Source organism: Triticum aestivum, chromosome 3A, assembly GCF_018294505.1.
Source record: "Triticum aestivum cultivar Chinese Spring chromosome 3A, IWGSC CS RefSeq v2.1, whole genome shotgun sequence".
NCBI classification, from domain to species: Eukaryota; Viridiplantae; Streptophyta; class Magnoliopsida; order Poales; family Poaceae; genus Triticum; species Triticum aestivum.
Genome location: NC_057800.1, coordinates 467,876,054 through 467,889,868, shown reverse-complemented (window position 1 = coordinate 467,889,868; position 13,815 = coordinate 467,876,054).

Sequence of the window (13,815 nt, the reverse complement as noted above, 5' to 3'; positions counted from 1 at the left end):
TGCTTCATTTATTCATAAAAGTTCGAAACCTCTGTCATACAGCGCTCAAAATACACTCCGGAGGGACATGAAACCATAATTTGCATAATTCAATATGTACTCCTTCCTTACCTAGGAGGTGTGTCGCCTCATTGGCCGAGAGCCGCACCAATCTTGTCTAGACTTCGGCACCCCTTTCGATCTCTTCAATGAAGGTCCAACGGATAATAAATTCTTTTGGGTGTCATTGATCATACTAACCACTCCTTTGTTGTTGAGCTTGACAATCGGCTTAGGTACATCCATCTCTATGGCAAGTTGCACAACACTAAAAAAGTATGAAGATTGTACTTCTACAAAAAGATGGGGCAGCGATAGGCGCCGCGCGCACCGACCCAAAAGTTTCGGCCGGACGCGTGCCTCAGCTGTTCGATGTGGGCCGCATTAGCAGTTAGATCCGGTGGAAAAACACATGCTCGCCCCAGCGTCTTCTTCCTCCCGCTCGGGTGTGCAGCGCCGTGTCTCCTCTGCTCCGGTGGCTGTCTCTTCGCCGGTCCCTACCCCTCGTCGGCATGTCCCCACCGGCGGCCGTCCTCGTCGCCGATCTCCACCCTCCCCGGTTGTCCTCGTCGCCGCTGCCCACCTTCATCGGTCGATCTCGTCACCACCTCGACCAGTGCAACAACTGCACCTTCGGTTTCAACTCTCAGCAGCGATGGGTGTAGCTCCGGTCATAGCTCTGCCGTTGCCCCTCGCCATTGATGCTCCCTGCATGGAATTGCATCGACGACGGCCGGCCAGTCTGTCACCGCCGCTAAATGGACGTAAAAAAACATCGCCGATCATAGCAAGAAAAGACAGCGGATGCAGCAAATCGTTGTCGCCGTCGTCGTGAGGTCGCAGCTCCGCCTGATGGATGTAGCGAAAAACTTCGCCGTTAGTAGCAAAATCCAACTACAGTTGAATCTCTATTATCAACGGTTGAAACCTTCTTTTCGTGGTCGGTTGAAGATTTCTGTGATGACGGTTGAAGCTTTTTGTGATGTAGGTTGAAGCTTTTTGTGATGCAGGTTGAAGCTTGTTGCGACACTGGTTGAAGCTTTTCGTTGTGGCAGCGGCCGGTTCCAGCATCTGTTGTCGCTATTTGAAGCTTTTTTGTGCATCGTTGTAGCTTCCCAGAACGCCGGTTGTAACATCGGGGGGTTGTCCCCCTTGAAGCATTTTGTCGTGGGTCCCTCCGATGGAGATCGTCGCCCATGGCCGAGGTTGCCGACGCGGTTGTAGCTCGCCGCGTAGCCAATGCCAGCAAAAATCCAAGGTCGGTTGCAGCAAAAAATGATGCTATGTGGGAAGCAGGGGTGAGGGATGGAGCACGACTGTGAGGGTGGCAGCCGGCAGCGAAGGCGCGGGATGGTGGAGCCTGCTAGGCGGCGACGGCGCGCGGCCACGAGAAAGAAATTGGAGGGGATAAGGTTGCTCACGAGTGGTGTGTGTGGTCCCCCCAAAATATGTGACATGATATGACCATCATCATCTTGTGCCTTTAATCTCCATCTCCAAAGCACCGTCATGATCTCCATCGTCACCGACTTAACACCTTGATCCCCATCATAGCGTCGTGGTCGTCTCGCCAACTATTGCTTCTACAACTATCGCTAACGCATAGTGATAAAGTAAAGCAATTACATGGTGTTTGCATTTCATACAATAAAGCGACAACCATAACGCTCCTGCCAGTTGCCAATAACTTTTACAAAACATCATCATCTCATACAATAACGTATATCACATCATGTCTTGACTATATCACATCACAACATGCCCTGCAAAAACAAGTTAGACACCATCTACTTTGTTGTTGCAAGTTTTACGTGGCTGCTATGGGCTTCTAGCAAGAACGCATCAAAACCACAACGGTGATTTATCAAGTTTGTTGTTTTAACCTTCAACAAGGACCGGCCGCAGTCAAATTCGATTCAACTAAAGTTGGAGAAACAGACACCCGCCAGCCACCTTTATGCAAAACTAGTTGCATGTCTGTCGGTGGAACCGGTCTCATGAACGTGGTCATGTAAGGTTGGTCCGAGCCACTTCATCCAACAATACCGCCAAATCAAAAGAAGACATTAGTGGTAAGCAGTATGGCGATCACTGCCCACAACTCTTTGTGTTCTACTCGTGCATATCATCTACGCATAGACCTGGCTCTGATGCCACTGTTGGGGAACGTAGTATGCAATTTCAAAAAAAATCCTATGCTCATGCAAGATCTATCTAGGAGATGCATAGAAAAGAGAGAGGGAGAGTGTGTCTACATACCCTCGTAGACCGAAAGCGAAAGCGTTAGACAACGCGGTTGATGTAGTCGAACTTCTTCTCGTTCCGACAGATCAAGCACCGAACGTACGGCACCTCCGAGTTCTGCACACGTTCAGCTCGATGATGGCCCTCGAACTCTTGATTCAACAAAGTGTCGAGGGAGAGTTCCATTATCACGACAGCGTGGTGACGGTGATGGTGAAGTGATCCGCGCAGGGCTTCGCCTAAGCACTATGAAGATATAACCGGAGGCGTAAACTGTGAAGGGGGCGCCACACACGGCTAACAATTATTGGTGTGTGTTCTAGCGATGCCCCCTTCATATATATAGGTTGGAGGGAAGAAGAGGCAGCCAAGGGGGCACCTCAAGTAGGAGGAATCCTACTTGGGGTCCTCCCAATTTTGCCTCCCCCTTTCCTATTCCTATTCGGAGTAGGAAGGGAAGAGGGGGGAGGAGGAATCCTATTCCTTTTTCCTTCCATCCTTCCTCTTTTATACTCCAATTTGGCCAGCCCATATGGGAGGGGCGCACCAACCCCTTAGGGGCTGGTCTGTCCCTCTCTTGTCCCATTAAGGCCCATGTAGTTGCCGGAGGGATGTCGGAAACCTCTTCCGGTGACCCGATATGCACCCGGTATCCCCGGAACACTTCCGGTGTCCGAATATCATCGTCCAATATATGAATCTTTACCTCTCGATCATTTCGAGACTCCTCGTCATGTCCGTGATCTCATCCGGGACTCCGTACAACATTCGGTCACCAAACCACATAACTCATGATATTTCCTTCAATTTTGCGGGTCGAGGCCGGATGCGGGGTCTGCTAGAGTTGCTCTAATGGTCACCCTCACCGCTCGCCAATGTCTCGCGCAAAGGCTGATTGTGGATTGTGGATTGTGGGTCACCATGACACGTTAAACCCTGCGGTATCAAAATATTTTTTTCCTTTTTTTTGGCAGTGAGGGCTATCAAATTCTGATTGAATCCATAGTAGGGGAAACAGGTTCTGGCAAAAGTCGGAGATATCGGATTTTTGGTGGGTCTATCGTTCCTTCTATAACTTTGAATGTAATTAAACATCTACCGAAGTTATGTACTGTACTTTCAATTTTCTTTTTTTGTTTATGTTGTACTGTATACCGGAAACTAAAAGTTAATATAGAAGTATAGTCAGGAAAAACCCATTATAATTCTATTTAAAAAGGTCTTAAGTCTCTAGTTACATATTCCCTCCGTTCATAAATATAAGATGTTTTAAATATTTTAATATAGACTAAAAAATACCAAAATGAGTAAACAAAAATACGTCTATGTGGATTTGAATGAGACAAAAGTTAGAACAACTATAATAATAAAGAGAGGGAGTATCTTCTAACATTTTTTGGTAAACGTTTGGGGCCAGGGCGCCAGCCGAACGCTCGGCCGGTCGTGCACACAGCCAGCGCACACACGTGAAGATGGGTGGGACCACACACACCACTCGTGAGCAACCTTAGTCCCTCCAATTTCTTTCTTGTGGTCGCGCGCATCCTGCCGCAGGCCATCCCATGGCCGCGCGCCGTCGCCGCCTAGCAGGCTCCACCATCCCGCGCCTTCGCCGCCGGCTGCCACCCTCACAGTCGTGCTCCATCCCGCACCCCTGCTTCCCCCATAGCATAGTTTTTTGCTGCAACCGGCCTTGGATTTTTGCTGGCATTGGCTACGCGGCGAGCTACAACCGCGTCGGCAACCTCGGCCATGGGCGACGATCTCCATCGGAGGGACCCACAACAAAATGCTTCAAGGGGGACAACCCCCCGATGTTACAACCGGCGTTCTGGGAAGCTACAACGATGCAAAAAAAAGCTTCAAACAGCGACAACAGATGCTGGAACCGACCGCTGCCACAACGAAAAGCTTCAACCGGTGTCGCGACAAGCTTCAACCTGCATCACAAAAAGCTTCAACCTGCATCACAAAAAGCTTCAACCGACATCACAGAAATCTTCAACCGACCACGAAAAGAAGGTTTCAACCATAGTTGGATTTTGCTACTAACGGCGAAGTTTTTCGCTACATTCATCAGGCGGAGCTGCGACCTCACGACGACAGCGACAACGATTTGCTGCATCCGCTGTCTTTTTTTTTTGCTATGACCGGCGATGTTTTTTACCACGAGAAAGAAATTGGAGGGGATAAGGCTGCTCACGAGTGGTGTGTGTGGTCCCACCCATCTTCCCGTGTGTGCGCTGGCTGTGTGCACGACCGGTCGAGAGTTCGGCCGGCGCCCTGACCCCAAATGTTTACCAAAAAATGTTAGAAGATACTACCTCTCTTTATTATTATAGTTGTTCTAACTTTTGTCTCATTCAAATCCTTATAGACGTATTATTTGTTTACTCATTTTGGTCTTTTTTAGTCTATATTAAAATATGTAAAACATCTTATATTTATGAACGGAGGGAATATGTAACTTGAGACTTAAGACCTTTTTTAATAGAATTCTAAGGGGTTTCTCTCGACTATATTTCTATACTAACTTTTAGTTTCCGGTATCCAGTACGACATAAACAAAAAAAGAAAATTGAAAGTACAGTACATAACTTCAGTAGATGTTTAATTACATTCAAAGTTATAGAAAGAACGATAGACCCACCAAAAATCCGATATCTCCGAATTTTGTCAGAACCTGTTTCCCCTGCTATGGATTGAATTAGAATTTGATAGCCCTCACTGCCGAAAAAAGGAAAAAAATATTTTGATACCGCAGGGTTTAACATGTCATGGTGACCCACAATTGTTGGAAAACGTAGTAATTTCAAAAAAATTCCTACGCACACGCAAGATCATGGTGATGCATAGCAACGAGAGGGGAGAGTGTTGTCTACGTACCCTCGTAGACCGGCAACGGAAGTGTTGACACAACGTAGAGGAAGTAGTCGTACGTCTTCCCGATCCGACCGATCCAAGTACCGAACGTACGGCACCTCCGAGTTCTGCACACGTTCAACTCGGTGACGTCCCTCGAGTTCCGATCCAGCAAAACGTTGAGGGAGAGTTTCGTCAGCACGACGGCGTGATGACGGTGATGATGTTCTACCGACACAGGGCTTCGCCTAAGCACCACTACGATATGACCGAGGTGGAATATGGTGGAAGGGGGCACCGCACACGGCTAAGGAACGATCACGAAGATCAACTTGTGTGTCATGGGGTGCCCCCTTGCCTCAGTATATAAAGGAGGGAGAGGGGGAGGTGCGGCCGGCCCTATGGGTGCGCCTGGAGGAGTCCTACTCCAACCGGGAGTAGGACTCCCCCCTCTTGCCTTGTTGGAAAAGGAAGGAGGAAGGGAGAAAGAGGAAAGGGGGGCGCCGCCCCCCCCCCCCTTCCTTGTCCTATTCGGACTAGGGGAGGAGGGGGCGTGCAGCCTGCCCTGGTCGGCCCTCCTTTTCTCCCTTATGGCCCATGTAGGCCCAATAACCCCCGGGGGGGTTCCGGTAACCCCCCGGTACTCCGGTAAAATCCCGATTTCACCCGGAACGTTTCCGATATCCAAATATAGGCTTCCAATATATCAATCTTTATGTATCGACCATTTCGAGACTCCTCGTCATGTCCGTGATCACATCCGGGACTCTGAACAACCTTCGGTACATCAAAACACAAAAACCCTAATTACGATCGTAACCAAACTTTAAGCGTGCGGACCCTACGGGTTCGAGAACTATGTAGACATGACCGAGACACGTCTCCGGTCAATAACCAATAGTGGAACCTGGATGCTCATATTAGCTCCTACATATTCTATGAAGATCTTTATCGGTCAGACCGCATAACAACATACGTTGTTCCCTTTGTCATCGGTATGTTACTTGCCCGAGATTCGATCGTCGGTATCTCAATACCTAGTTCAATCTCGTTACCGGCAAGTCTCTTTACTCGTTCCGTAATACATCATCCTGCAACTAACTTATTAGTTGCAATGCTTGCAAGGCTTGAGTGATGTGTATTACCGAGAGGGCCCAGAGATACCTCTCCGATAATCGGAGTGACAAATCCTAATCTTGAAATACGCCAACCCAACAAGTACCTTCGGAGACACCTGTAGAGCACCTTTATAATCACCCAGTTACGTTGTGACGTTTGGTGACACACAAAGTGTTCCTCCGGTAAATGGGAGTTGCATAATCTCATAGTCATAGGAACATGTATAAGTTATGAAGAAAGCAATAGCAACAAACTAAACGATCAAGTGCTAAGCTAACGGAATGGGTCAATTCAATCACATCATTCTCCTAATGATGTGATCCCGTTAATCAAATGACAACTCATGTCTATGGTTAGGAAACATAACCATCTTTGATTAATGAGCTAGTCAAGTAGAGGCATACTAGTGACTCTCTGTTTTTGTCTATGTATTCACACATGTATTATGTTTCCGGTTAATACAATTTTAGCATGAATAATAAACATTTATCATGATATAAGGAAATAAATAATAACTTTATTATTGCCTCTAGGGAATATTTCCTTCAGTCTCCCACTTGCACTAGAGTCAATAATCTAGATTATACAGTAATGATTCTAACACTCATGAAGCCTTGGTGCTGATCATGTTTTGCTCGTGGAAGAGGCTTAGTCAGCGGGTCTGCAACATTCAGATCCGTATGTATCTTGCAAATTTCTATGTCTCCCACTTGGACTAAATTCTGAATGGAATTGAAGCGTCTCTTGATGTGTTTGGTTCTCTTGTGAAATCTGGATTCCTTCGCCAAGGCAATTGCACCAGTATTGTCACAAAAGATTTTTATTGGACCCGATGCACTAGGTATGACACCTAGATCGGATATGAACTCCTTCATCTAGACTCCTTCATTTGCTGCTTCCGAAGCAGCTATGTACTCCGCTTCACATGTAGATCCCGCCATAACGCTTTGTTTAGAACTGCACCAACTGACAGCTCCACCGTTCAGTAAAAACACGTATCCGGTTTGCGATTTAGAATCGTCCGGATCAGTGTCAAAGCTTGCATCAACGTAACCATTTACGATGAGCTCTTTGTCACCTCCATATATGAGAAACATATCCTTGGTCCTTTTCAGGTATTTCAGGATGTTCTTGACCGCTGTCCAGTGATCCACTCCTGGATTACTTTGGTACCTCCTTGCTAGACTTATAGCAAGGCCCACATCAGGTCTGGTACACAGCATTGCATACATGATAGAGCCTATGGCTGAAGCATACGGAACATCTTTCATTTTCTCTCTATCTTCTGCGGTGGTCGGACATTGAGTCTTACTCAACTTCACACCTTGTAACACAGGCAAGAACCCTTTCTTTGCTTGATCCATTTTGAACTTCTTCAAAACCTTGTCAAGGTATGTGCTTTGTGAAAGTCCAATTAAGCGTCTTGATCTATCTCTATAGATCTTAATGCCCAATATGTAAGCAGCTTCACCGAGGTCTTTCATTGAAAAACTCTTATTCAAGTATCCCTTTATGCTATCCAGAAATTATATATCATTTTCAATCAATAATATGTCATCCACATATAATATCAGAAATGCTATAGAGCTCCCACTCACTTTCTTGTAAATACATGCTTCTCCAAAAGTCTGTACAAAACCAAATGCTTTGATCACACTATCAAAGCGTTTATTCCAACTCCGAGAGGCTTGCACCAGTCCATAAATGGATCGCTGGAGCTTGCACACTTTGTTAGCTCCCTTTGGATCGACAAAACCTTCTGGTTGCATCATATACAACTCTTCTTCCAGAAATCCATTCAGGAATGTAGTTTTGACATCCATTTGCCAAATTTCATAATCATAAAATGCGGCAATTGCTAACATGATTTGGATAGACTTAAGCATCGCTACGAGTGAGAAGGTCTCATCGTAGTCAATCCCTTGAACTTGTCGAAAACCTTTTGCAACAAGTCGAGCTTTGTAGACAGTAACATTACCGTTAGCATCAGTCTTCTTCTTGAAGATCCATTTATTCTCAATTGCTTGCCGATCAATGGGCAAGTCAACCAAAGTCCACACTTTGTTCTCATACATGGATCCCATCTCAGATTTCATGGCTTCTTGCCATTTTGCGGAATTTGGGCTCACCATCGCTTCTTCATAGTTCGTAGGTTCATCATGATCTAGTAGCATGACTTCCAGAACAGGATTACCGTACCACTCTGGTGCGGATCTTACTCTGGTTGATCTACGAGGTTCGGTAGTAACTTGATCTGAAGTTTCATGATCATTATCATTAGCTTCATCACTAATTGGTGTAGGTGTCACAGAAACTGGTTTCTGTGATGTACTACTATCCAATAAGGGAGCAGGTACAGTTACCTAAACAAGTCCTACTTTTCTCCCACTCACTTCTTTCGAGAGAAACTCCTTCCCTAGAAAAACTCCGAATTTAGCAACAAAAGTTTTGCCTTCGGATCTGTGATAGAAGGTTTACCCAACAATCTCCTTTGGGTATCCTATGAAGACACATTTCTCTGATTTGGGTTCGAGCTTATCAGGTTGAAGCTTTTTCACATAAGCATCGCAGCCCCAAACTTTCAGGAACGACAACTTTGGTTTCTTGCCAAACCACAGTTCATAAGGCGTCATCTCAACGGATTTCGATGGTGTCCTATTTAACGTGAATGCAGCCGTCTCTAAAGCATAACCCCAAAATGATAACGGTAAATAAGTAAGAGACATCATAGATCGCACCATATCTAATAAAGTACGATTACGATGTTCGGACACACCATTACGCTGTGGTGTTCCGGGTGGCGTGAGTTGCGAAACTATTCCGCATTGTTTCAAATGTAGACCAAACTCGTAACTCAAATATTCTCCTCCACGATCAGATAATAGAAACTTTATTTTCTTGTTACGATGATTTTCAACTTCACTCTGAAATTCTTTTAACTTTTCAAATATTTCAGACTTATGTTTCATTAAGTAGATATACCCATATCTTCTTAAATCATCTCTGAAGGTGAGAAAATAACGATATCCGCCACGAGCCTCAACATTCATTGGACCACATACATCTGTATGTATGATTTCCAACAAATCCGTTGCTCTCTCCATAGTACCGGAGAACGGCGTTTTAGTCATCTTACCCATGAGGCATGGTTCGCAAGTACCAAGTGATTCATAATCAAGTAGTTCCAAAAGTCCATCAGTATGGAGTTTCTTCATGCGCTTTACACCGATATGACCTAAACGACAGTACCACAAATAAGTTGCACTATCATTATCAACTCTGCATCTTTTGATTTCAACATTATGAATATGTGTATCACTACTATCGAGATTCATCAAAAATAGACCACTCTTCAAGGGTGCATGACCATAAAAGATATTACTCATATAAATAGAATAACCATTATTCTCTGATTTAAATGAATAACCGTCTCGCATCAAACAAGATCCAGATATAATGTTCATGCTCAACGCTGGCACCAAATAATAATTATTTAGGTCTAATACTAATCCCGAAGGTAGATGTAGAGGTAGCGTGCCGACCGCGATCACATCGACTTTGGAACCATTTCCCACGCGCATCGTCACCTCGTCCTTAGCCAATCTTCGCTTAATCCGTAGCCCCTGTTTCGAGTTGCAAATGTTAGCAACAGAACCAGTATCAAATACCCAGGTGCTACTGCGAGCATTAGTAAGGTACACATCAATAACATGTATATCACATATACCTTTGTTCACTTTGCCATCCTTCTTATTCGCCAAATACTTGGGGCAGTTCCGCTTCCAGTGACCAGTCTGCTTGCAGTAGAAGCACTCAGTCTCAGGCTTAGGTCCAGACTTGGGTTTCTTCTCCTGAGCAGCAACTTGTTTGTTGTTCTTCCTGAAGTTCCCTTTCTTCTTCCCTTTGCCCTTTTTCTTGAAACTGGTGGTCTTATTGACCATCAACACTTGATGCTCCTTCTTGATTTCTACCTCCGCGGCTTTTAGCATCGTGAAGAGCTCAGGAATAGTTTTATTCATCCCTTGCATATTATAGTTCATCATGAAGCTTTTGTAGCTTGGTGGCAGTGATTGAAGAACTCTGTCAATGACACTATCAACAGGAAGATTAACCCCCAGTTGAGTCAAGTGATTATGATACCCAGACATTTTGAGTATATGTTCACTGACAGAACTATTATCCTCCATCTTGCAGCTATAGAACTTATTGGAGACTTCATATCTCTCAATCCGGGCATTTGCTTGAAATATTAACTTCAACTCCTGGAACATCTCATATGCTCCATGATGTTCAAAACATCATTGAAGACCCGGTTCTAAGCCGTAAAGCATGGCACACTGAACTATCAAGTAGTCATCAGCTTTGCTCTGCCAGACGTTCATAACATCTGGTGTTGCTCTTGCAGCAGGCTTGGCACTTAGCGGTGCTTCTAGGACGTAATTCTTCTGTGCAGCAATGAGGATAATCCTCAAGTTACGGACCCAGTCAGTGTAATTGCTACCATCATCTTTCAACTTTGCTTTCTCAAGGAACGCATTAAAATTCAACGGAACAACAGCACGAGCCATCTATCTACAATCAAACATAGACAAGCAAGATACTATCAGGTACTAAGTTCATGATAAATTTAAGTTCAATTAATCATATTACTTAAGAACTCCCACTTAGAAAGATATCCCTCTAATCCTCTAAGTGATCACGTGATCCAAATCAACTAAACCATGTCCGATCATCACGTGAGATGGAGTAGTATCAATAGTGAACATCAATATGTTGATCATATCTACTATATGATTCACGCTCGACCTTTCGGTCTCCGTGTTCCAAGGCCATATCTGTTATATGCTAGGCTCGTCAAGTTAAACCTGAGTATTCCGCGTGTGCAACTATTTTGCACCCGTTGTATTTGAACGTAGAACCTATCACACCCGATCATCACGTGGTGTCTCAGCACGAAGAACTTTCGCAATGGTGCATACTCAGGGAGAACACTTATACTTTGATAATTTAGTGAGGGATCATCTTATAATGCTACCGTCAATTAAAGCAAGATAAGATGCATAAAAGATAAACATCACATGCAATCAATATAAGTGATATGATATGGCCATCATCATCTTGTTCTTGTGATCTCCATCTCCGAAGCACCTTCATGATCACCATCGTCATCGGCGCGAGACCTTGATCACCATCGTAGCATCGTTGTCGTCTCGCCAATCTTATGCTTCCACGACTCTCTCTACCACTTAGTGATAAAGTAAAGCATTACAACGCAATTGCATTGCATACAATAAAGCGACAACCATATGGCTCCTGCCAGTTGCCGATAACTCGGTTAAAAAACATGATCATCTCATACAATAAAATTTAGCATCATGTCTTGACCATATCACATCACAACATGCCCTGCAAAAACAAGTTAGACGTCCTCTACTTTGTTGTTGCAAGTTTTATGTGGCTGCTACGGGCTTAGCAAGAACCGTTCTTACCTACGCATCAAAACCACAACGATAGTTTGTCAAGTTGGTGCTGTTTTAACCTTCGCAAGGACCGGGCGTAGCCACACTTGGTTCAACTAAAGTTGGAGAAACTGACACCCGCCAGCCACCTGTGTGCAAAGCACGTCGATAGAACCAGTCTCGCGTAAGCGTACACGTAATGTCGGTCTGGGCCGCTTCATCCAACAATACCGCCGAACCAAAGTATGACATGCTGGTAAGCAGTATGACTTATATCGCCCACAACACACTTGTGTTCTACTCGTGCACAACATCAACGCATAAAACCTAGGCTCGGATGCCACAGTTGGGGAACGTAGTAATTTCAAAAAAAATCCTACGCACACGCAAGATCATGGTGATGCATAGCAACGAGAGGGGAGAGTGTTGTCTACGTACCCTCGTAGACCGGCAACGGAAGTGTTGACACAACGTAGAGGAAGTAGTCGTATGTCTTCCCGATCCGACCGATCCAAGTACCGAACGTACGGCACCTCCGAGTTCTGCACACGTTCAACTCGGTGACGTCCCTCGAGTTCCGATCCAGCAAAACATTGAGGGAGAGTTTTGTCAGCACGATGGCGTGATGACGGTGATGATGTTCTACCGACGCAGGGCTTCGCCTAAGCACCGCTACGATATGACCGAGGTGGAATATGGTGGAAGGGGGCACCGCACACGGCTAAGGAACGATCACGAGGATCAACTTGTGTGTCATGGGGTGCCCCCTTGCCTCAGTATATAAAGGAGGGAGAGGGGGAGGTGCGGCCGGCCCTATGGGTGCGCCTGGAGGAGTCCTACTCCAACTGGGAGTAGGACTCCCCCCTCTTGCCTTGTTGGAAAGGAAGGAGGAAGGGAGAAAGAGGAAAGGGGGGCGCCGCCCCCCTTCCTTGTCCTATTCGGACTAGGGGAGGAGGGGGTGCGCGGCCTGCCCTGGTCGCCCCTCCTCTTCTCCCTTATGGCCCTGGTAGGCCCAATAATCCCCCGGTACTCTGGTAAAATCCCGATTTCACCCGGAATGTTTCCGATATCCAAATATAGGCTTCCAATATATCAATCTTTATGCCTCGACCATTTCGAGACTCCTCGTTATGTCCGTGATCACATCCGGGACTCCGAACAACCTTCGGTACATCAAAACACAAAAACCCTAATTACGATCATCACTGAACTTTAAGCGTGCGGACCCTACGGGTTCGAGAACTATGTAGACATGACCGAGACACGTCTCCGGTCAATAACCAATAGCGGAACCTGGATGCTCATATTGGCTCCTACATATTCTACGAAGATCTTTATCTGTCAGACCGCATAACAACATATGTTGTTCCCTTTGTCATCGTTATGTTGCTTGCCTGAGATTTGATCGTCGGTATCTCAATACCTAGTTCAATCTCGTTATCGGAAAGTCTCTTTACTCGTTCCGTAATACACCATCCTGCAACTAACTTATTAGTTGCAATGCTTGCAAGGCTTGAGTGATGTGTATTACCGAGAGGGCCCAGAGATACCTCTCCGACAATCGGAGTGACAAATTCTAATCTCGAAATACGCCAACCCAACAAGTACCTTCGGAGACACCTGTAGAGCACCTTTATAATCACCCAGTTACGTTGTCATGTTTGGTGACACACAAAGTGTTCCTCCGGTAAACGGGAGTTGCATAATCTCATAGTCATAGGAACATGTATAAGTTATGAAGAAAGCAATAGCAACAAACTAAACGATCAAGTGCTAAGCTAACGGAATGGGTCAATTCAATCACATCATTCTCCTAATGATGTGATCCCGTTAATCAAATAACAACTCATGTCTATGGTTAGGAAACATAACCATCTTTGATTAACGAGGTAGTCAAGTAGAGGCATACTAGTGACTCTCTATTTTTGTCTATGTATTCGTACATGTATTATGTTTCCGGTTAATACAATTCTAGCATGAATAATAAACATTTATCATGATATAAGGAAATAAATAATAACTTTATTACTGCCTGTAGGGCATATTTCCTTCAACAATCCACAATCCACAATCAGCCTTCGCGCGAGACGTT